This window comes from Elgaria multicarinata, chromosome 4 (assembly GCF_023053635.1).
Source record: "Elgaria multicarinata webbii isolate HBS135686 ecotype San Diego chromosome 4, rElgMul1.1.pri, whole genome shotgun sequence".
In the NCBI taxonomy this organism is placed as follows: Eukaryota; Metazoa; Chordata; class Lepidosauria; order Squamata; family Anguidae; genus Elgaria; species Elgaria multicarinata.
The window spans coordinates 120723277-120746680 of NC_086174.1; positions in this window are offsets into that span (position 1 = coordinate 120723277).

Genomic DNA, 23404 nt, shown 5'->3' on the forward strand with positions numbered 1-23404 from the left:
ACTTATGGACATTTTTTTGTGGGGGGGTTACTTTTCAGAATTTTATGCACATTTAGTTGTAGAAAAATATGTAAAACAAAATTAAAAATGGACAAAAAATGTGCATTTCCATCATAGGCTAAAGCATGAAAATGCACATTGGGGGACTATTTGCACATTGGGGGGATTTACACATTTTGGTGAATTAGCGCATTTTCACAAGTGCAAATTTGTGTAAATTCAGGAAATTTGGAAAAATCCAATTCCATCAATGAATGGATGATGGAATGAAAGGAACCTGACAATCCACAAAATGCAGACGGAACAGATTTTGCAAAATCTATACATTCCCTGCCCCCCACTGTATCATAACCCTTCCCTTGGTATATGACATCCTTCCCCAGCCTGGTGCCTCCCGGGTGTTTTCAACTTCAACTTTGATCAGCCCCAGGCAGCATGGCTTTCTCCACTGTGGCACCCCAGTTGTGGAATGAGCTCCCCAGAGAGGTCCGCCTGGCACCTACACTGTACTGCATTCGTCGCCAGCTGAAGACCTTTTTATTCTCTCAGTATTTTAACACTTAATTTTAACTTAAATTTAAATTTTACTGTTCTAACTCTGTATTTTAATCTTATATCAATTTCTGCTGCGTGGTTTTATCCTGGTTGTGCTTTTATACTGTATTTTGTAATTGTGCTTTTAACCTGTTGGTTGTTTTATTGTGGTTTTAATTTTTGTGAACTGCCCAGAGAGCTTCGGCTATTGGGCGGTATAAAAATGTAATAAATAAATAAATAAATAAATAAATAAATAAATAAATAATAGGAATGCTGGGAATTATGTCCAAAACATCTGAAGGGCCCTGAATTGGGAAAAGCTGGTATATAGGGAGTGACCTTTTCATGACAGTGCAAAGTGTTGTAAAAATAAATAAATCCATCCCTTGCTATTTTGTAGTACCAGTGGGATGCAAGGGAAGCATGCACTGAATGGCTTCCTAATGGGTCTCTAAAACAGTGAATGAGTCCGTTTTTAAAAAATGACATTCCTTCACTGTATTGCATGGCCATGATGAAGCAATGTGGGGATTTATTACAGGCCCCTGGGTTTCCATCTAAGATGCCCAAGGTCTACAGTGCAGGGATAGGGCAGGAAGGACATCCCTCCTCTCTGTGTAGCAGAGTCCTCAGTTTGTTTCTGGAGTGAGAATGAAACCACCAGAAAACTGCAAATCCTGTGCCCATTCTAGTTATGCTTTGGAATCTGCCCCCCTCCCAGGAGCTGGGCATGGTTTCAGACAGGATTAGGAGGCAGAACTACTCATCCCCAATAAAAAGGCAACAATGTTCAGAAGAGATGGACAGACAACTCCCAATAACAGATATGAACAATAACATACCTGTTGTTTTTAAATGGATACTGTTGTTTTTATACTGGTTTTTTTTTCTGTTTTTGATGGTTTTTAAATTTTGTATACTTTTTAATGTTTACCATTTTTAACTGTTGTAAACCGCCCAGAGAGCTTTGGCTGTGGGGCGGTATATAAATGTAATAAATATAAAATAAATAAATAAAATAAACATGTTGGGAGCTGCCTTTGTCAGTTCTTCACAGCACTGATGTTATCATAGACTGGTAGGGAGAGGGTGTTCCTTTTCCAACAAACAATTCAACTGTCAAGGGCAGTGAGTTTTTGATTCCCTCCTGTTCCTAATAGGGATCTAAACTATTAATCTGCTCTGCTGTTTCCTACACAAAGGTGAATGACTTCTAGACTCCAACTTCGGCAGGCAGGCCGGCAGGCAGGAGAAGTAATGCTTGATTTCTGTCCTCATTGGAACCAAGTCCCCTTTAGTTTTTCCTATGGAAAAAGATGGGAAAACATAGGTACTGAGCTTGCAGACAGCTTAGAAACAAACAGAACTTGAGCTACATCCTGCTGTCATTTCCAGAGATGAAAAGTGAATACCCAGCACCCATCCTGTGGGAATACAGTTGCCTTTCTGATTTCTTTTTACATTTATATAGTTGTTTCCCATAATCCCATACACACACACACACACACACACACACACACACTGCCCACATGTTCCGTACAGAGAAAACAGACTGGTGCTATAGAGGTACTCTCCTGGTGATATAAATGTAAAACTTTGTATGGCCTTAAATATTTTAGGGATTTTTTTTTGTAACATTAACAATAAAAATAAAAATCCATATGTTTTCTACTTTAGGCACCCTAGCTTGGTTTTATTGCTTTACTGGTGTGCATTCTAAGGCCCTAGTTACTATGGAAACACCACAAGAGTCATTTGGTATGTAATATTTTGCTTTGCAGATGTGTTGCCACTATAGGTTTGATTTGCCGCTCCATCCCATTAAAGGAGCAAAGCTGAAAACTGGGAGAGCCATCTCCCTGTTATTCTTATGTAAAATTAGTATCTGGGTGTTTTTTTAAAAAACACACACATACACAATCAAAACGAGAGAGTGAGGTATCAGCGACTGTGAAACCAGAAAGCAGCAAAGGAAAAGTGATGCAGGCTGACAGATCTACGGAGAGGTTCAATAGATGGCAGGAAATATTTTATTGAAATGAACTGCTGCGGGCTAGCATGTTTAAGGTATAACAGGGGCAGCTGCAAAAACATCCCCATGAACAGTGAAATTAGACTATCCAGTTTTTAAAGGAAGATACTCACTAATATGGATCTTCCTTCAGGCTTTATCCAAGCTTGATGGCACAACTGCTCCATGAGGTCACACTAGGTTATCTTCGCCTCTATGGAATGGCTGCTTATATTATCTTCCCCCTTCCCTTAGTGTTAATGAGAACCACCCTACATTATCATGGAGTGATGTCTACAGCATCATTCTGAAGCAATTTTTAAACAGACTGGAAGATGGCCATATAGTGCAGAAATTGTTTTAAATTAAAGAAAGAAAGAAAGAAACCACAACACCACCTGGTCTCTTCATCAAAAGGTAAGCATCCCCAACCCAAAAAGTACTCCCACCCCCACCGGTACGTTGTCCACCTGTCCTGACCATAGTGAGTGGTTTGCGCCCCCCCCCCCGCCAACTCACCCCACAAAACTACTGAATGTCCTGCCCTAGGGAGTGTGACCTTGTTGATTCACCAGACATCTGAGCAGCTTTTAATACCGCTGTCCATGGTATCCTTCTGGATAAGCTGTCTGGGGTGAGAATTGGAGGCACTGTATTGCTGCAGTTCTCTTCTTATCTGGACAGCTGATTGTTGCTGGTGACTCTGGGTGACTCACCTTCTTGACATTTATGCCCTGGAGTTCTGCAGGGTTCTATTCTGTCCCCCATGTGATTTAACATGAAACTGCTGAGCGAGGGCATTTGGAAGTTTGGGTTGAGTTGTCCTCAGTACGTGGTTGACATCAACTCTATTTCTCCTTTTCATCAAATTTAGGTGAAGCGATGGCAGTGCAAAATCAATTTCTGACCACAGTAATGAACTGGATGAGGGCCAATAAATCAAAGCTCAATCCAGTAGAGATGAAAATACAGTGGATAGGTGGTTCATCTGCCAAGGAGAATGGTGTTCATCCCATGTTGGATTGAGTTGCACTCCTTTTGAAGGAACAGGTGTGCATCTTAAAGGGTGGTTTGATCCCTTTATTTATTTAATACTTTTATACCCCACCTTTATCCCTCTTGCAAGTGGTCAAAGGCTGCTTACATAGTCCCCCTCTTCTCCATTGTAGCCTCACAACAACCCTGTGAGGTAAGTCAGGCTGAGAGTCTTTGACTGGCAAAAGTCACCCAGTGAGCTTCTATGGCAGAGTGGGGACTAGAACCTAATCTCTGGCATCCCAGTCCAAGATTCTAACTACTACACCACACTGTTACCACACAATATCTCTGTGATGTAAGTGTCCCTTTTACCAGCTTTGGCTCACGCACCCTACCTAGATCAAGGTAGCATGGCCTCAGTTATCCACGTTCTGGTAACCTCGAGGTTAGACTGATGCAATGCACTATATGTGCGGCTGACTTTGAATACTGTTTGAAAATTGCTGTTAGTGAAGAATCCAGTTGCTATATAATTCTGGGGATCTGGGTACTATGATCATATTATTCCTGTGGTGTGCCAACTGCACTGGCTTCTTTGTCTGGCTCAATTCAAAGCATGGGTTTAATCTTTGAAACCCTCCATGGCTTAGGGACAAGGGTACTGTTTTCAGAAGCACCTACCTGCACATTTAGAAAATACTTATATTATATAAGCGAAACAAGATGATGAATGCAAGCCTCTCATGGAGGCCTCCTCTAAGACCTCCTCACTAACACCACCAGGTAAAGTCTAAGGGAGAAGGTTAGGGGCCAAACTATAGGGGTTTGCAGGAGGCATTCTGGCCCCACTGCATCCCCAGTAATATTTTCAGGCATATGATAGCTCCAATTTTTAGAATTTGGAAGTTAATTTGAAGTTTGGGACAAAATAGCTCAAATAGCTGAAGCAGTTCCAAATTGAGCCAAGGAGAGTTTGTCCATGCTAAATGCAGAAAGCCAAGATGCCTCATTTAAAGAAATAAAGCAGTTTATAAATCAGCAGGGCTTTAGAATGGATTTATTATCAAGTGACTGAAGAAATGGGCTTTCAGGTCTTCCTTGCAATTTTTAAGCCAAGTTCTTTTCCGTAGCTTCTTCGCAAATTTGACTGCCAGAAAAATATCAGTATTAATATCAGTTAAATGTGTGCTGTTGCAAGAATCTTTAAATGCTTTCTTGACACCCACTGGATGGCTACTCACAAGAGACTCTAATAATAAAACTAATCCAGTCAGACTACGCAATGGAAAATAGATGTGCTTTCCTTTAGCTTCGAGCAAGCAAGGGGGGAAATGTTTTATTTCAAGGGGTATCATACATCATTTCTGCTTAAGGATCTTGCTATTTAATTAAAAATTACCTCATCATTTTGTGGGGAGTTTATAACATACTAATTGAGAGATGCAGAATGCTTTTCTAGAGGGTGGAAAAAAGCCCCAAATAACATAATGAGAATGTTTGTGTAATGTATGTAGGGTTAGAAATAGCCAAGTGGTTATAATTTTTATTCCCTCTGCCTTCATTGTAATGGTTTGTTTTAGAAAGTTTGAACAAAGGGGGAGGAGAGCTTAAATCCAACATAACACTAGTGGAAGCCTGCTAGTGCAATGGTACTTCTTCTCTCTGCCCTCTCCCTGCAGCCTCCATACCACCCAAAATTCTGCCCTGGGGAATTTTCCAGCCCTCAAGAGGAGATTTTGAGCGTTTTTTGGGGGGGGGGGCAATTACCCCCATCCCTGTTTTGCTGATGGGAAACAGTTCCATGGGATCCAACCTGTAGTTTTCAGTTTCATCCTATTGCTCTCCAACCCTGATTTGACCAAGAAGCAAAAACCCACCAAATTCCTTCCCCTGAGTTCTATTATTGAGTTCATTAAAATAGTGAGTTGGTTGTCGTTGTTGTTGTTGTTGTTGTTGTTGTTGTTAATTTCATTTCTATACTGCCCAATAGCAAAGTCTCTCTTGGCAATTCACAAGAACTCACTCACTCTCTCTCTCTCTCTCTCTCTCTCTCACACACACACACACACACACACACTCCTACAACATTTTAAACATTATAATACATTATAATCAAGCATAGTTTTTAAAAAAATGATATACAAAATTTCAGTAAACCATTTCAATAGCAGGCCTGTTCAAGACAGCTTATGTAAGTCCCCATCATATGCAATTAAATGTGTGCGGGTAGAAGGCGGTCTTAATCTGGTGCCAAAAAGGTGACAGAGTTGGCACCAGGTGGGCTCAATGGGGAGCTCATTCCATGGTCAGGGGGGCACCACTGAGAAGGCCCTCTCCCTGGTTGTCATCTTCTGAGACTCTCTTGGAGGAAGCACATGAAGGATAACCCCTGATATCGATCGTAGTGTCTGGGCAGGTTCATGTCAGGAGAGGCGTTTCATCAGATATTGCACTCCTGAGCCATGTAAAGATTTGTTTGTTAAAACCCACGCCTTGCATCAAGCTTGGAAACATACAAGCAGCCAATGAAAGCAGGTCAGAATTTGATTTATGTGCTCAAATCTTTTGGTTCCAGTTATTAATCCTGCTGCCGCATTTTGCACAGGCTGCAGCTTCTGAACAGTCTTCAAGGGCAGCCCCATGTAGCCGGGAGGTGTAGACATGCCCTCTGTTGACAATTGCTTGCACAAAGTCTCCCACTGAGTTTGCACAGTTGAACACGGATTTCATTTTCAACATGGGTTTCCACAGCCAGGCTCCACAGTCTAGCTGCTCTACCAGTTTAGCCAAAGCTAAGAAACTATGGCGCAGAGTGGTAAAGCAGCAGTTTCTGCAGCTGAAACTCTCCCCACGACCTGAGTTCGATCCCAGTGGAAGCTGGTTTCAGGCAGCCGGCTCAGGTCAACTCAGCCTTCCATCCTCCCGAGGTCAGTAAAATGAGTACCCAGTTAGCTGGGGGAAAGGTAATAATGGCTGGGGAAGGCAACAGCAAACCACCCCACTATAAGGCCTGCCAAGAAAACGTCAGCGAAAGCTGTCATCCCTCCAAGAGTCAGTAATGACTCAGTGCTTGCACAGGAGGTTCCTTTCCATTCCTCCAAGAAACTGATAGGATAGCATGGTAGAATTTTCATGAGTTAAATTTATGTTTGATAGCTGTGTGATAAAAAAAAAAGTATCTCTGTCATCATCTTCCAGATTCCAAGGGATGCTGCAGTATCTTGTTTCCTGCATTCCACAGATTATGTGAGAACAGCTTTGCAATAAGATACAGCATCCTTTATCCCTTGAATTCTTCTGGCTGTTAATGGTCTCCAACCTATAGAGTAAGCTATCCCTTTTGCTATAGACTAATGCATTATTGCCTAGAGCATTAGTTTAATTATTTAGGACCCGAGCATTAAGACGTAATTGTTTTCCTCTGATCCTTCACCAGTACAACCTTTCTTCCTTCTTCCCCCGCTTTCATTTCTTTTGCTCTGCTTACTCATTTCTGCTGGGAATCCAAATTGTTTCACAACTTTAGGAACACACAGAGCCAGTCAAGAAAGCAGGTAGACAAACTTTTCTGAAATTCCCACCCCACTCTGTTCAGAATGTCCTTATTCACCAGTCACAAATAGGACTCAGAAGACAAACTATGTGCTGAGAAAGTAGAGAGAAATATGTTAATGGAGAAAGAAATCTTTAAAAATCTTTAATTATGGTTGCTATAAAGCCTCTAAGTCTTTTAAATAGGATAATCCCCTCTTAATTGTTATAGATATCAAATCAAGAGGAAACTGCTGTTTGCTAATGTACATCAAGTCTAAGAGCCTTTCAGATTCTGCTTCACATCAGTTCAAATTGCTTAATCTTCCCTAACCATTTATTTGAGCCCCCATCCAGATCTCTGGTGAAATGCCACAAGAGACAAACTGGGTTGTGCGGGACTTGAAGGTAGATCACCTGTTAAGAGTGGACAGTGATAATAAGTAGATACTTAAAAGAAATCGATCCATACATTTTTGCTCCTGCAAAATTTCATGTCTGTGAAGTGGGTTAAGGAACTCCTTTACTGGGGCCTAAATATCACCTAGATTATAAAAATCTGCTTATGCTTTTCTTTGCTCTTCTTTTCTTTTCTTCTTTTTTAACTTGAAATGATTAGCCAAGCAAAGTGTTTTCAGAAAAGCATGGTGCCATATTAGGCTTAAGGGCAAAGAAAATGCATCTCTACAAAATACATGAAAGAAATCTCAGATTCCCACAATGAGAGCCTCAGAGTGTACACTTAGAATTACAGGGAAACACGGGAGTGTTTCCCTGTGTTATAGGCGATCAGTGAAAAGAGCATTCCACCATGTTAAGGCCGAAATTGGGAGTAGGTCATTCTGACGTTCATAAAATGGAAAATGTTTCACCAATCTTTCTGAAACGGAGACCTGCCAGAAAGAGATGCTGGTCTTACATATCCTCCGTGTTTCAAGAAGATTTGTGAAATATTGAAGGCAGGATGGCAGTTCAAAGTACCAAAATGAGGGAAACCTCTCTGGCTCAAAATGGCTCTTTTCTATTTCTGGGTGGTGATGATTTTTTGTGCACTAAAAGCTCTGAATTGGGACCCTTACCCTTTAAACCAGTGGTGGGATCTTGTCCCCCTGCCCTTCTAGTTGGTGAAATGGCTTTTCTTTTTCCAAAATCCGCTTCTATTGTTTTTTAATGAATATTTCTTTGCCCTATTAAAGTGAATACAGACTCATAACTCCTAAATGGAGCATGCTCAGTAGCGTCACTCTCCCCCTGCCTCCTGCCTCAGATAGATTGGAATGTTGGAAAAAAGATGGCTGCCTGGCTGAAATAAGGTGGCCGCCTGGCTCATTTAGGAGCCATTTCCTTCTGCAGATAAGCCAAGGCTCTGTCTGGGTCCTCTCCTTCCCCACAGTGCTGTGGAAGCCAGGGAGGGAGAGAGAAACTATCTGCCTTGCTTGGAGAGAGGCCCTTCCCTGGCCTCCAAAGAAAAAGAAAACCTGATTGGCTCAGGTAGGGGTTTGATAGACTTTGTTGTGTGTCTGTGATTGTGAAGAGGGAGGGAGGGTGTGTGTGTGTGTGTGTGTTTGAAGTGCTGGTGCATCCTTCTTAATTCAAAGTAAAGAATATATGGCAAATTTTGTTAAGTATATGAAAAGAAATACTTGCTTAGTCATTAAAATTGTGTGTGTATGGCTATCTCAGGGTTAAACAGAGAAAGTCTATCTGTGGGCAATTACCTTGAGATAGAGGCTGTTCTGGGAACCTTGCCAAGATTCTAAGTTAGCCTCATCACAGCTGTATGTAATGTAGATAAGAATTGTGTAGATCTGTATATAGTTTCTCACTTGTGTAAAATGGAACTGATCACTGCTTACTGATCACTGCTCTATGATCATTACTCTCTGTGCATGCCTCAGTGTGCTGATCTGAACTGATCTGAATTGAACTGCACAGAAGCCTGAAGGAAATAAACCAGCTCTGCTGTGTAAGACCTGCGTGATGTGTGTTTGTTTCTGAGCACAAACAGAGTTCCAGAAAGAGAAAAGTTCTGGCACAATAACCCAACAAAGGTTATGGGCCCAGTCCAGTCCAGGAAGCCTACGCCAGCTTAACCCAGGCAGAAGAACCAGAACTTGATGGGAACGGTGCAGTATCAGAACCAGAACCAGGAGTCTGCTAAAACAGAAAACTGTTGATGAAGGAAGACATCAAGCTAAAGCCAGTGCTGCAAAGTGAGGAAAAATCTCAGTCGGCTGACTCTGAGGAGGACTCTGAGCAGGAGGACGGTGAGATACCAATTCCTAAAGCAGAGGAAATGGCAGGAGCTAATATGTCTGGTTTGCATCAATTGTTGGAAAAGCTGAATGACTCTAACTATGCATTATGGTCTTACAAAATGCAAATGTATCTGATTCAGGCTGAACTGTGGTGTAGTCACAGAGGATCCACCAGATAGAGCAGATCCACAGAATGCTAAATGGTTTAAGGACGATGCAAAAGCAATGGCAGTTATTGCATTAGCTGTGGAAGACTCTCAAATTTCCTTCATTCAGTTTTTGAATACATCAAAAGAGTGCTGGAATGCACTACAAGCTGTATATCAAAGAGAAACAGCGGGCAGTAAAATAATTCTAACCCGGAAACTGTATGGAATGAAGCTAAAACCAGGGGAGTCTATGTCAAACCATTTGAAAAGCATGAGAGAAATCTTCAATCAACTCAGGGCACGAGGGATGGAGTTTACAACTATACACCAAGTCTATGTGATTTTGTCAAGTCTTGATTCATCGTACGACGCGGTTGTCACCATGATGGAAAGTCAAGAGGAGAAAAATTTAACTCTCGAGTATGTAGCTGGAAAACTACTGGAAACCTATGAAAGAAGACAAGCTTCAAAACAACAGAGCTTTAAACTTCCTGTGGCTGAATTTCAACAAAGCCATAAATCTTCTGACGTGGTGGCTGCATTAAAGGCAAGGAAATGCTTTAATTGTGGTTCCACAGGACACTTAAGGCGGGATTGCAACAAGAAGAAGAAAAAGCAGTCAACAGCAAAGTGGAGAGAATAAACAACATGAATGAAGCTGAATCAACAAAGAAGTGTCTTCTAGCAAGAGTCAAAGAGACAATGAATCCTTGGTTTTTGGACTCTGGGGCTTCAATAAGTATGGCAAAAGACAAACTTTCATTTGTAACCTTGGAAACTTCTACTTCAGAGCAAAAGTGTGTTACCCTTGCAAATGGAACAAAAATCCAGATATGTGGTGTGGGTAATGTATATTTTGATTGTCTGGGAGTTGAACTACAAAGTGTTTTATATGTACCAGAATTGGAAACAAACCTTCTAAGTGTGTTTCAGTTAACAGAAATGGGGTATGAGGTTTGTTTTACTGAAGAAAATTGTACTATAAAACATGGAAACAAGGTGTGTGTGCAGGGAATAATGAAAGAATCTTTGTATGTGATTAATACCTGTACAGAAAATGAAGTTGTAGCCAGCAAAGTCACAACAAAAACAATAGCCAATTGCAAACCACACCAAGAGTGTATCCATTTAACTCATAAAAGGTTTGGTCATGCTAACTATAAAACAATTTCTAAGATTCCAGAATTGTGTGAAGGGGTGAAAATCAAACCATGTTCTAACTATGTAGAATGTAATGTATGCAGTGAAACCAAGTGTCATAAGTCAAACATTCCAAAACATAGTGAGAGAACAACAAAAAGAATTTTTGAATTAATACATGCAGATCTTGCAGGTCCTTTTGAGACAAGTCAAGGAGGAAACAGATTTTTCTTGTCTATTGTTGATGATTACAGTAGATTTGGATTTGTGTATGTGTTAAAACAGAAGAGTGAAACTTTTGGAAAGTTCAAAGCGTTTGTTAAGTGGAGTAAAAATAGATTTAAAGAACCTATAGCTAATTTAAGAACGGACCAGGGAGGTGAATTTCTTAGCAACCAATTAAAAAAATTCCTCAGTGATGAAGGTATACAACATGACCTTACTGCTCCATATTCACCATTTCAAAATGGAGTTGCAGAAAGGAAAAACAGAACCTTGCAGAACATGTTAAGAGCTCTATTGAAAGAGTCAGGATTGTCTAACCTGTTCTGGGCAGAAGCTTTGTCCACCTCAAATTATTTGTTAAACAGGCTTTACCACTCTGTACATGAAAAAACTCCATATGAAATGTTTTACAAAAGAAAACCTAGAGTGTCACATATACGGGTTTTTGGAAGTAAATGTTTTGCTCATGTTCAGAAAGAAAACAGACCAGGAAAGCTAGCTCAAAGAGGTTTGGAATGTAAACTGTTGGGATATGATACACAAACAAAAGGCTATCGTTTGTGGTCTCCATATCACAAAAGTGTAATTGTGAACAGAGATGTAGTTTTTCATGAACAAATGCAGGAAACAAAACAGTATGTAAGTTTGCCTGTAGAACAGAAAGCTGTAGAAACAGAAGAAATTCCTGAACAATCTCAGCAAGAGAGGGAGGGGGAAGAAACTGTAGAGGAGGAAACTATGCCTGTAACTATGCCAAGACGATCAGAAAGGGAACGCAAAGCTCCAATTCGTTATTCAGATGAATACCAAAGCAAACAGGTTTCTCATAGAGCTTTACTAATAGCCTATGAACCTACTTCATTTGAGGAAATTCAGGAAATGGAACCTAAAGAAGCTCAGGGCTGGCATGAAGCAATGTCAGAGGAAATCAGAGCAATGGAAAAAAATGAAACGTGGGAGCTAGTACCTTTACCTGAAGGTCGTAAAGCCATTACCTGTAAATGGGTATTCAAAGTAAAACAAAATGAGAAAGGACAGGTGGAACATATCAATGGTAAAACACAAAGAGATGCTTTTAAAGCTGGGTCTCAGATTGTAACACAATTTAAACAACATGCGCAAGAGGAGGACTGTTAAGTATATGAAAAGAAATACTTGCTTAGTCATTAAAATTGTGTGTGTATGGCTATCTCAGGGTTAAACAGAGAAAGTCTATCTGTGGGCAATTACCTTGAGATAGAGGCTGTTCTGGGAACCTTGCCAAGATTCTAAGTTAGCCTCATCACAGCTGTATGTAATGTAGATAAGAATTGTGTAGATCTGTATATAGTTTCTCACTTGTGTAAAATGGAACTGATCACTGCTTACTGATCACTGCTCTATGATCATTACTCTCTGTGCATGCCTCAGTGTGCTGATCTGAACTGATCTGAATTGAACTGCACAGAAGCCTGAAGGAAATAAACCAGCTCTGCTGTGTAAGACCTGCGTGATGTGTGTTTGTTTCTGAGCACAAACAGAGTTCCAGAAAGAGAAAAGTTCTGGCACAATAACCCAACAAATTTTCCTTTGGGGTGGCAGTTCCTCACCCAAGCCTCTTAAAGTTTAAACTTTATAGAAATAAATATTCAGACTAGGAATGAGAGGAGGTTAACCCTGGCCTATCTGCCATGAGTTTAAACTTCTTCAGGTAGTGTGTGTTTCTTTTAAAGGTGCTAAACTACATTTTAAGCTTTCTTTTATAGATTTGTATGTGTTTTGGTTGTACATAGAAAATATTTTCCTTTCTCTATGTACCTGCTTCTTATAAGCTAAATCTGCTGCTTTATGTTTGTATGAAAGGAAAACGTTTTCTAAAATGTACATCCATGAATCTTATACCCAAAACATTACTTCACACCAGAGAAATGGTTAAGGGACCTAGTTTTTGCTACAATCTGGCACCCTCCAGTTGCTGTAGACTTAGATTCGCAGAACCATAGAATTCAATGCCCATCAGTAGTTGCAGTAGTCTAGGGCATGTAGTCCTCTTCATCCTCCTCTTCATTTTATCCTCACAACGACCCTGTGAGGTAGTGTAGGCTGAGGGAAAGCTGGGAAGGAGGGGCATAAGGAATTACATTTATATACCACCCCATAGCCTGGGTGTATTTATTTATTACATTGATATACCGCCCCATAGCCATAGCTCTGCAATAAATACCTAAATGTGTTGTTAACAATGATCTCCAGTTATTGACATAGCAAGAAAATACGAGCAAGGAAGCAACATTTGGTGATGCCTTTCATCTGGAAGTTATGTGATATGTGGGTTATTAAGAAGTTATATGAAAAATTCTAGATACTCTGATCCTTGGTTTAAGTGGATTCTTTAATGTCAATATAGTAAAAAAATATAAATGTTAGTGTATTTTTTAAATAATTACCCTATAGTGTCATAATTTAAATTTTTTAAATAGTATAAATTGGGAAATTATTTTAAAAATATTTTTTTCTCCCCTGTATGGGTTCTTTGATGTCTACTCAAGGTCCCACTACAGCTGAAGCTTTCCCCACATCCCATACATTTATATGGCTTCTTTCCTGTGTGGTCATCCATTACACAAAACCATGAAATTCAATAAACAAAAACCCTACGGTTTACAAAACAATGTTAAAGGCTCTACAGTTTTCAACCAAACTCCAAAAAGCAGGGAAATTGGGAGTTAAGGCTCACAGGTCTATAATGCCACATCCTCCCTAAGGAGGCAGAGAGTGCCAGTGAAATTCTCATTCTCCCAAAGCAGATATAAACCATGAGGACAGGATGGAGAATAGGGTATGCAGAGGTGACTGTGGGGTTGTGGAAAACTGATGACGAACAACTTAGGGCCACCTACTTCTCTTTTTGTTTGTTTGTTTGTTTGTTTATTTATTTATTACATTTCTGTACCACCCAATAGCCAGAGCTCTCTGCCCTTCCCCAACCTGGCACCCTCCAAAGGTGTTGGACTACAACTCCCATCATTGCAAGTCTGCATGTCCCATGGACAGGGATGCTGTGACTTGTACTCTCAAACATGTGGAGAGGTGACTGTGGGGTTCTGGAAAACTGATCGGGGAATGCTGTTCTAGAGCAAGGGCAGGCAAAATGTAGATCTCTAGATGTTTTGGCATTCAACTCATAAAAGTCTCTGTCAGCATGGACAGTGATCAAGAATGCTGCGAATGCTGTGACCGCAGAGGATTTTTCTTACATGTTCAGCAGTGTGAGATCAAAGGCAGAGCTACCACCTAATAGATTCATGTGTAAGGAAGGATTATTTTAAAAACTATTGATGACAATGATTTTTGTCCTCACCATAACATGGGAGTTGCAGCGCAGCACATCTGGAGAGTACCAGGCTGGAGAAGGATGGTTTATACTTGGATCCTATACATGTCTTCTCAGAAGCCAGCACCACTGAGTTTACTAGGGCTTCCCCGCAAGTGGTATAGGATTGCAAACTAATCTCATCTGAAAAGAGTTCAAGACACCCAAACTAATCCTTTTCTGTTCCTCTGTCAGTCTGATGAGATGATGTATTGTGGGGAGTTAACAGTATATTTTGTATGAACACATTTTAAGAAAAAACATTGGTTCTTTGAAGGGCAGGGTATTTACCAAAAGCTGAAAGTGCCAGCCCTTGCTCTGGTTCTACATCTCCAACAAATAGTGCCCCTTCTGTTATCAATCATGCTGCTCTATGTGAGATGTGTGTGAGAAAAAAATATTGTGCGGCTGTATTTGGTAAGGATATATATAGAACAGCATTCACTATCCTGCTGTCCCAGATTTCCTGACCATGGGACATACTGACTTGCAATGATGGGAGTTGTAGTCCAACACTTTTGGAGGGCACCAGGTTGGGGAAGGGCTGCTCTAAACAAAAAAAAGAGAAGTAGGTGGCCCTAAGTTGTTCGACATCAGTTTTCCACAACCCCACAGTCACCTCTGCATATCCTATTCTCCATCCTGTCCTCATGGTTTATATCTGCTTTGGGAGAATGAGAATTTCACTGGCACTTTCTGCCTCCTTAGGGAGGATGTGGCATTATAGGCCTGTGAGCCTTAACTCCCAATTTCCCTGCTTTTTGGAGTTTGGTTGAAAACTGTAGAGCCTTTAACGTTGTTTTGTAAACCGTAGGTTTTTTGTTTATTGAATAGGTGTTAGGTTTCCTGAGATATGTCTCATGCGGAAAACACTGCTTCTGCATATCTGATGTTCAAATATGAAGGGCTCCAGGAACAAAAGGAAATTCTTCCAAATGGTTGGTTCCCTACATTGCCACACATTATTATCATTATCATTATCATTATCATTAATTACCCGCCTCTCCAGGATAGGCCTGCCAGAAGAGATTATATGGATTAACGCTGATGTTTCCTATCAACCTGTGCTCATTTTCTAGGTCCCAAAGACAACCCGCTGTGGTACCCTGATTGTGGCATGATTCTCTGCTGTGGCACCCCGATTGTGGAATGAGTTCCCCAGAGAGGTCCGCCTGGCGCCTACACTGTACTGCTTTCGTCGCCAGCTGAAGACCTTTTTATTCTCTCAATATTTTAACACTTAATTTTAACTTAAATTTAAATCTTACTGTTTTAACTCTGTATTTTAATCTTATATCAATTTTGCTGCGTGGTTTTATCCTGGTTGTGCTTTTTATACTGTATTTTGTAATTGTGCTTTTAACCTGTTGGTTGTTTTATTGTGGTTTTAATTTTTGTGAACCGCCCAGAGAGCTTCGGCTATTGGGCGGTATAAAAATGTAAAAAACAAAAAATAAAAAACATGGGGCATGTCTAGATGAGGGATTATCCCGGGGAACACCCAGGGATCATCCCTGTGCATCCACATGATGCATAGGGGATCCCAGGGCAGGGAGGGATGATCCCTCCCTTTCCCCTGGATAACTGAGACAGCTTTAATCTCAACTTTTCCTGTGTTCTTGGGACCGTCCCGAGACCACGGGACATGTGGGCAGCTGTCCCAGTTTCATCCCAGATCCTCACGAAGTAAACATAAGGAGCTGGGAACCAGGCATGGAGCTCTGTGCCCATTGGGGTGGGAGGGGAGGGAGCAGTATCTTTAAAAAAAAACAAAAAAACCCTTACCTTTTCAATGGAGTGCTCTTGCGCCCAACTTCAATAATTAAAAAAAAACAACCCAAAATGGCGGGCACAAGGTCCTCTTCCTCATGGGATATCATGCACCACATGTGGACTGAGGGGGAGGATCTTGCGATCACCATATCGTGACATCTTGTCCCTCCCCTCCCTAGGTCTAGTCATGCCCATAGCATACCTGACATAATTCTGGCCGATGAAACATCTCTTTGAAGCCAGGGAGAATCTTTTCACTTAGCCAGTCCTACCAAGGATGTGTTATCCTGCATCAATACTGTTCCAATAGGTTGAGACTAATTGATAATATGACTAATCCTTTTTTTATATATTCAGAAAACTCAGGAACCTTTTTCCTGGTGTTGCTGCTGCGTGATTAACCAGGACACAGCCCATGTAGCGGCTCACATTATTCTAGCTGGAGCCTGCATCAAGCACGGGCATGGTTGGGCACCTGCCAAGGATCCACACCCCAGTATGGGCCCACTGAGAAGATCTACTTGGAGTTGCTCCTCCTTTTAACCATTGCATCATGCAATCTCACAATCAGCATTGCATCTTTCACTGTGAGTTATGGAGGCTCAGGCCCTTTCTACACCTAAGGATTGTCCCAGGACAATGAAGGGAGCGTCCCTGCCTGCTCCTGGGATCCCCTATGTGTTATTTGGATGCACAGGGATGATCCCGGGATGATCCCAGGAAAAAAGTCAGGTGTAGAAACGGACTTAGAGATCATGTTTCAGGCTCGTGCATTATTAAATAATGTCTTTGCTTTCTGATTTGATCGAATGTGCTATACCCATTTGTACAAGCCCCAATAAGATGTTTGGATCACAAGAAAAGAAATGCAGAAATAAGCAATTGTTTTCAAAAGAGAAACAAAATGACTCGGTGTAAATACATTTGGCAGTGCTGGTGGGGGGTAGTATTCTTTTGGATAATTTTTAGCACTTCTTACAAAAATGTTCACTTGTTTATTGACATCCCTTATCTCAATTGCCGTCACTGCCATCAGTGGTATTATCATTCATAGCTGAATCTGATTGTGTATATAGCATTATGATGTAACCCCGTTCAAAGTGTGATCCCAGATTGGGAGGGGGTCACCAATGCCATAATCTAGGAACAAGTAGGAGCAATGCCAAGAAGGTCAATGGTTAGAAATGTTAATTTAAAAAGATAAAATGTTTGTACAATCTATGAGACAGGAAGGGAGTTCTTAAAAAAACCCACACCCCGCTAACCCATGGGCAAAATTGGAATGAGAGAATAGTCAGTTTACCTTTAACTAGGGTGACCATATGAAAAGGAGAACAGGGCTCCTGTATCTGCATAGAAAAGGGTATTTCAGCAGGTGTCATTTGTATATATGGAGAACCTGGTGAAATTCCCTCTTCATCACAGCAGTTAAAGCCGCAGGACCCTGTGCTTGTATTTTCTATTGCAAAATACTGATCCATAAAGCAAATTGATCATTATTTTGCAATAGAAATGGTAGATGTAGGGGCCATATCAGGCTCATAGTGGGTGTAAAGAGACCTTACTGTCACATCAATGTTCTGATAGGGGCCCCTTCACCTATTCTAGTGTAAAAATGAAAGAAAGGCATTTTAAATGAATGTATGTTTTGGCTCTGAGTGTACCTCTCACAGCCCCAATGTTGAGAGCTAGTATTATAGTTGGGTGACCATATGAAAAGGAGGACAGGGCTCCTGTATTTTAACAGTTGCATAGAAAAGGGAATTTCAGCAGGTGTCATTTGTATATATGGAGAACCTGATGAAATTCATTCTTCATCACAGCAGTTAAAGCCGCAGGAGCTATACTAGAGCGACCAGATTTAAAAGAGGGCAGGGCACCTGCAGCTTTAACAGTTGTGATGAAGAGGAAATTTCACCAGGTTCTCCATATATACAAATGACACCTGCTGAACGTCGCTTTTCAATACAACTATTAAAGATACAGGAGCCCTGTCCTCCTTTTCATATGGTGACCCTAGCCTTTAACAAAATATGTTTTAAACTACTACCATGGAGTGGTAAGTGCTTATTCATTGATTATTCAGAGCTATTCACAGTTCTATCCATTTTATTGTAAATCGCAGGGCTCTACACAAACAGGGGCTGCCCTAATAATTAAGCATTCTAAACATTCTACAAAGAGTATTTTGTTTAACCAGGGCTAGCCCTACCATGAGGACCCAGGGTCATCCCATGAAGCTGATCAGTGGGAGATTCAGATAAAAGGAAGCATTTCTTCACACAGCACATAATTAAACTATGGACTTTGCTACCACAAGATGTAATGATGTCCACCAATTCGGATGGCTTTAAAAGGGGGTTGGATAGGGTGACCATATGAAAAGGAGGACAAGGCTCCTGTATCTTTAATTGTAATGTAGAAAAGGGGATTTCAGCAGGTGTCAATTGAAGAGGGTGGAATTCTCTCTTCATCAACACAGTTAAAGCAGCAGAAGCCCTGCCCTTTTTTGTATCTGGCCACTCTACTACAGCTACTGTAGCTTTAACTGTTGTGATGAAGAGGGAATTTCACCCACTTCAATTGACACCTGCTGCAATTCCCTGTTCTTTGTTGTTTATTCGTTTAATCGTTTCCGACTCTTCGTGACTTCATGGACCAGCCCACGCCAGAGCTTTCTGTCGGCCGTTGCCACCCCTAGCTCCCCCAAGGTCAAGTCTGTCACCTCCAGAATATCATCCATCCATCTTGCCCTTGGTTGGCCCCTCTTCCTTTTGCCTTCCACTTTCCCTAGCATCAGCCTCTTCTCCAGGGTATCCTGTCTTCTCATTATGTGGCCAAAGTACTTCAGTTTTGCCTTTAATACCATTCCCTCAAGTGAGCAGTCTGGCTTCATTTCCTAGAGTATGGACTGGTTTGATCTTCTTGCAGTCCAAGGCACTCTCAGAATTTTCCTCCAACACCACAGTTCAAAAGCATCTATCTTCCTTCGCTCAGCTTTCCTTATGGTCCAGCTCTCGCAGCCATAGGTTACTATGGGGAATACCATTGCTTTAACTATGCGGACCTTTGTTGTCAGTGTGGTGTCTCTGCTATTAACTATTTTATCGAGATTTGTCATTGCTCTCCTCCCAAGAAGTAAACGTCTTCTGATTTCCTGGCTGCAGTCAGCGTCTGCAGTAATCTTTGTGCCCAGAAATACAAAGTCTGTCCCTGCCTCCACGTTTTCTCCCTCTATTTGCCAGTTATCAATCAAGCTGGTTGCCATAATCTTAGGTTTAACTGCAACCCAGCTTTTGCACTTTCTTCTTTCACCTTCGTCATAAGGCTCCTCAGCTCCTCCTCGCTTTCAGCCATCAAAGTGGTGTCATCTACATATCTGAGATTGTTAATGTTTCTTCCTGCAATTTTAACTCCAGCCTTGGATTTGTCAAGCCCAGCATGTCGCATGACGTGTTCTGCATACAAGTTGAATAGGTAAGGTGAGAGTATACAACCCTGCCGTACTCCTTTCCCAATCTTAAACCAGTCCGTTGTTCCGTGGTCTGTTCTTACCGTTGCTACTTGTTTGTTATACAGATTCCTCAGGAGGCAGACAAGATGACTTGGTATCCCCATACCACCAAGAACTTGCCACAGTTTGTTATGATCCACACAGTCAAAGGCTTTAGAATAGTCAATAAAACAGAAACAGATGTTTTTCTGGAACTCCCTGGCTTTCTCCATTATCCAGCGGATATTGGCAATTTGGTCTCTAGTTCCTCTGCCTTTTCTAAACCCAGCTTGTACATCTGGCAATTCTCGCTCCATGAATTGCTGGAGTCTACCTTGCAGGATCTTGAGCATTACCTTGCTGGCATGTGAAGTAAGTGCCACTGTCCGATAGTTTGAACATTCTTTAGTGTTTCCCTTTTTTGGTATGGGGATATAAGTTGATTTTTTCCAGTCTGATGGCCATTCTTGTGTTCTACATTACTGTTAAAGATACAGGAGCCCTGTCCTCCTTTTCATAGGGTCACCGTAGGGTTGGATAAATTCCTGGAGGAGAAGGCTATCAATGGCTACTTGCCCTGATGGTTATGTGCTGCCTCCAGTATTCAAGGCAGTAAGCCTGTGTGCACCAGTTGCTGGGGAACATGGGTGGGAGGGTGCTGTTGCACCTTGTCCTGCTTTGTTGGTCCCTGGTCATCAGCTGGTTGGCCAGAGTGTGAACAGAGTGCTGGACTAGATGGAGCCTTGGTCTGATCCAGCATCAGGGCACTTCTTACATTCGTATGGTCTTATGCAGGAGTGGGTAGCATTGGCAGCTGCCTGGTCATTCTTCTTGAGCCCCACCTCCCAGTGATTCTCCTCTGCTGGAAGACAGAGCAGTGTATGGCACATGTCCTTAACCTCTTGAATTTGCTTGTTGCCCTGAGGTGCAGTGGAGGACAGCAGTGAAGTCAAGTTTCTGTACATCGAATGGGAAGGGTGGGGAGTCATGAGCAGCGGAGCACACAATCAGGCAACATGATAGTCCAGCCTGCCCCAGCCTGGTGCCCTCCAGAATTTGCACACAGGTTTGCACTTGAACTCACATCAGTCCCAATCAGCATAGTCAATGGTCAGGAAAGCTGGGCAGTGTAGTACAAAACATCTGGAGGGCACTAGGTTGGGGAAGTCTATTCTAGAAATAAATTATCCCTTAAATGTTGTCACAATGGATATTCTAAATGTGATGTATTATTTTCACTTGGTAATCTCTTTTTGTATTGGTTGTCATTTTGGAATTTGTAACACTTATCTAATTTTAATAAGTATATATTACAAAGCAACATGACTTTCATCTTATTTCACTTCTGCCCAATTTATGAAAGCAAGTGAATGTGAGTTTAATAGCCATGGTCGAGTACAACCTGTCCCATCCTGGTACTCTCCAGATATATTGGACTGCAACTCCCATCATCCCAGGCCAGCAGGTTATATATGCAGTCCAACATATTTGGAGGATGCCAGGTTGGGGAAGGCTGGTCTGGAATTTAAATGTGTTGGACTGCAAGTCCCATCATTCCGGGACTTGCAGTCCAATACATTTGCTGGACACCAGGCTGGGGAAGGCTGGTCTGGTATGTTGACAAAGAGAAAATGGCAGACGCCTTAAATAGTTTCTCCATTGGAAGCATCACAACAGAATGATACTGAGATCATCCTGGGAATGATTGAGTGAATGGGTGTGAAATGTGATAAATGATCAAGATTTTATATTGATCAATTATTTGCTATCAGTTTGCAGCATTTCATATTCCAATGACTTAAGTACAAATATTTATGAACATGTTTGCAATGCCTCAAGTATAATTTATGGCTGGAATTCACACAGGTCAAGTAGATGCAGTGAGTTCCAGGAGCACAGCACCTTCCCCCTTTGTTTCTGTCAGCCCAGGACTGTTTAGCAAATGCAACAGGAAATCCCCAGGCAGGTCCAGAGTGTTTCTTTTCCTGGAAAAGAACAAGAAGACTTTGCAGACATGGACGTTGGGATGGCATATTTATAAAGTGAGCCAAACCGCCCCCATCTTTTTCTCCAGCTACTTAATGTCTGGTCAGATTATTTGTTGATTTAAATTATTTATACCCTGCCCTTCAGTATTCCCATCCTCAGGCTGGTTTGCAAAGGGAAGGAAGGAATAAACAGCACATAATTTAAACAAATCACGCAGTACTTAGCCATTTCCATTTTGTGATGAAAATACAAGGCATTAACAGCTCTCCAGAGAGGTCACTTAATACCCTTTCTGATGACATCCAAGCAAAGGTAAAATCTTGCTGCAAAGAACCATGTGATGCGATCTGCTTCAGACGAAAATGTGGCTAGGAAAACTGCTATCTTCCCTCCAGTTCATAAGACGGCAGATGAAGAGCATGTAGGACTAGCCCTTGGGCCACGTTGCAAAATCTGGTTGGCAGTCAGCCGAGGTCAAGGTCACGTGCCCATGAGACATTTATTTATTTATTTATTTAGCAAAAAAGGCTCTCACGGCGGCTTACAAAAATATTTCTTGACAGTCCCTGCCCACAGGCTTACAATCTAAAAAACATGACACAAAAGGAAAGGGGATTGGGAGGGAGGAAGAGGGGGGAAAGAAAAGAAAATTCAGGCATTACATTCTTAGTTACAAAGTTCAGCAGTGACAGTTGGCAGCAGGAGGGAGGGGGCTCTCAGCTGGAGCTGGACCCAGGCACGATGGACTTTGACTGGATTCAGATGACATGATAACCAACAGCAGGTTGTTTAACCCAGGGTGGGTTAAATAGTCAATGGTTAGCTATTGCGTCATCTGTCAAGACTTTTTCCACACCACAGTTGGTTATTCGGCCTAAATAACCAATGAAAATATCCAAGGCTGTGCAGAGTTTGATTATTTGAACAACTGTTGCTTATCATTTCGTGTGTTGGGCACCATTGACTATTTCGTCAAACACAGTTGGTTATTTTTGTAGACTACAGAGTCCCCTGCAAGAGTGACCAAAGTGGCAGCTGCTGCTCTAGTCCAGCCAGCAGAACTCACAATGGCTGATGGGATACCAGCAGGAAGACTTAGGGGGGAGAGAGGGTGGGGGATGTGTCAATACAACATACTGTTGACTAATAGTCAACTCAACGCTGGCCTTAATCCACACCACAATTGATTATAATCGTGTCTTGTGGAGAGTAGGGCTATGCAGGGACTCCCGGATCTACCTCGGAGGCCGATCTGGAGCCCCTGAAGCAGCCCCGTTCCGCCTTAGGGCTGCCTTGGGGGTTCCCTATCCGCCTCGGGGCCAAGGCAAAATTTGGACCCTCCGAGGCGACTCAGAGAATTCAGGGTGCTGGCTGCGCAGCCGGGCTGCACAGCTGGCACCCAGAAAACTCTCCCCACTTACCTGGTGCCTCCGCCGTCTCCCGCCATGGATGGTGGAGGCACCAGGTAAGCCCCCCCCGCTTCCCCACTTACCTGCATCCGCCACTGCCAGCTTGCGCCCAGCAGCTTCCACTTGAGGATGCTGAAGGCGTGGAAGCTGCTGGACGCAAGGCAGTGGCGGCGGCAGCAGGTAAGTGGGGAGGGTGGAGGGGGCTTACCTGGGTCCGCCACCACCACCATTGGCTTGCGTCCTGCAGCTTCTATGCTAGAATGCTGAATGCCAGAAGCAGGCCACAGCCTGCTTCCAGCCTTCAGCGTCCTCGAGTTGAAGACACCAGCAGTGGTGGCGGATGCAGGTAAGTAGGGAAGGGGGAGGGGGGCTTACCTGCTGCCTCCATCACCGCCGCCATCTTTCTTCTTGTGGCTTCTGGTACGATCAACAGTCATGAAAGGGGGTAGGCTATGCAATAACTTAAAATTGTGTGGCCTACTCCCTTTCATTTCCTGCGGCGGCACCGGAAGCTGCCAGAAGAAAGATGGCAGCAGCGACAGAAGCAGCAGGTAAGGAG